The following is a 2,434-nucleotide window of genomic DNA, read 5'->3' as shown; positions in this document are numbered from 1 at the left end:
TTGAAATGTTGCCGGTGCATTACATAAACCGAAAGGCATCCTACGGTATGCGAAGGTACCATATGGGCATGTAAAGGTGGTTTTCTCCTGGTCGCTAGGGTGAATGGGGATTTGAAAGAATCCCGAGTAGCCATCAAGAAAGCAAAAGTGGGAATGCAAGGCTAACCTCTCTAGCATTTGGTCGATGAAGGGCAACGGGAAATGGTCCTTACGGGTGTTGGAATTCAGTTTCCTATAATCAATGCACATCCTCCAACCCGTAACCGTCCTAGTGGGTATCAATGAAAAATCATCCATGAACACCTCCATAACATCCTCAATGAGATCAGAAAACACAGCAGTCATGCATCTTTGAAATGTTGCCGGTGCATTACATAAACCGAAAGGCATCCTACGGTATGCGAAGGTACCATATGGGCATGTAAAGGTGGTTTTCTCCTGGTCGCTAGGGTGAATGGGGATTTGGAAGAATCCCGAGTAGCCATCAAGAAAGCAAAAATGGGAATGCAAGGCTAACCTTAAAAACCAAACAAATCCCTACAAGGTTAAATCCCTAGCTACAGTGAAACGACTACTCACTACCCATAACAACGAACGAGTTCAAATCAATAAGAAGAAACATAGAAACTGATAAAGAAGACTCGCAGCGATCTCTCGACGATGATTCTTCAATCTCTGCTCCCGGGAAACTCCGTCTTGATTCTCTCTCGAGTTCTCTGGCTTCTGCTATGATCTCTCGATGACTTTTGAAGCCCAAGACGTCTCCTATTTATTTGCTTGGCAGCTGGGCTTCTTCCTTTGCTGAAAACGGAGGTCCGGATGCAAAATAGGAAGTTTTCCCGTAATGCAACACGGCCGTGTCGAATGCAACACGGTCCGTGTCAATTCTCTGTTAAAAATCTGCACTTTAGACATGGGCTGAACACGGGCGAGTTTGAATCAACACGGCCGTGTCGAATGACAACACGGTCCGTGTCAATTATCTGAGCAAAACTTCACTTTTTTCAGCACGGACACAACACGGCCGTGTCGAATGCAACACGGTCCGTGTCGATTCTTCAACTCGAACATGCTTGACAGATTTGCTCATAACTTTCTGCTCCAATGTCGGATTTGTGCGATCTTAGTGTCTATGCGTAGATATTGAAGAGAGCTTTCCAATGAGGTAGAGAACACGGAATTTGGACTTGTAGAGTGGAAGTTATTGGACTTGCAAGATTTGACTTTTTAGGCTTCGTGTTTTTCCCCGGAACAACTCCAAATGTTTCCGTTTCGTCTGTGATGTTCCGTAGTCCATGTTTTCCACTCCTTTTGCTCTCTTTTATGCATGAATTCCTGTTTTGACACCAAAGAAAGCAACCAAGCAATATCGAGACCAAATGTGCTCTAGAATGCCTATAAATATGCAAAACCGAGTAAAATGCACTAGACATCCTATACCAAAATGTCACCAAAATACATGTCATCAGTGGTTTCGATGGATGGGGTATTCTTAGTAGGTGAGTTTAGGGTAAGTGGTAGTGGCTGAGTTTGTGGGGGTGGGAGTGATTGCCTTTGTGGTTGTGGTGAAGGCTGTGTTTGAGTGGTGGGATGTGGCGACGGGGAAGGGGGAGTAGTCGGCGGAGTTTCGGTGTTTTTGTTTTTGGATGGGTTAGTATCAGTTTCTGGTGCAGACGCTCTGAAAGTAGGCTTCAGAGGACAGCTATGAGCGTTATGACCAAACTCATTGCAGCCAATGCACCTGGGTGGGGTCCATGCGTAGGTAGCTTTGACAATAACAACTACCCCACTTTCATCCTCAATTTCGACACAATCTGGTAGAGATGAGCCGAGGTGGACCTCTATTTTGACCTTGGCTTCTCCAACATTGAGGGGGTCCAAACGCATACGTTCTGTATGGAGGGGAGCGGGCTCCCCGATTCCGCAGGCTATGTAACTTATCCCCTGTAACGAGTAGAGCTCAGCCGGGATGTCCGAAAGGGTGACCCAGATTGGGGCAGAAGTAAGCGCCGGTGGACGCAGCGTGTTTGTAGTGGACCATTCAGCAACAGAGAAAATGACATCAACAACTCTCCATACTCCTACCTCTAAAATCCACTCTCGAGTTGCTAGGTCTGAGATGTGGAACAATGCAGTTGTATCGTTGAGCCTGCGAACATGAACTTTCGACCGACGTCCCCATATGGGGTTCAAAGATTGATAGATCTTCGAACCCGAAGGGGCGATGCCATAGAAGTGGCCCACAAGATATCCGGTCCATGATTTAGAAGCTTCCGCCATGACAGAGCTAGGAACCCGTATTCTGGGTTTACCGGCAGCTGATAGGGTTGGAGTGGTAACTCTACTCAGATTTCTGGAGGCAGATCTGAGCCGCTTGGCCCAGGGGTAACGAGCCGTCGAATTGGCAGGCTGAGATACCGGAAGGGTCGGAAGA

Source organism: Tarenaya hassleriana, unplaced genomic scaffold (genome assembly GCF_000463585.1).
Source record: "Tarenaya hassleriana unplaced genomic scaffold, ASM46358v1 Cleome88, whole genome shotgun sequence".
Lineage (NCBI taxonomy): Eukaryota > Viridiplantae > Streptophyta > Magnoliopsida > Brassicales > Cleomaceae > Tarenaya > Tarenaya hassleriana.
The sequence above is the reverse complement of the archived record's forward strand: the minus strand, read 5'-3'. Positions refer to the sequence as shown.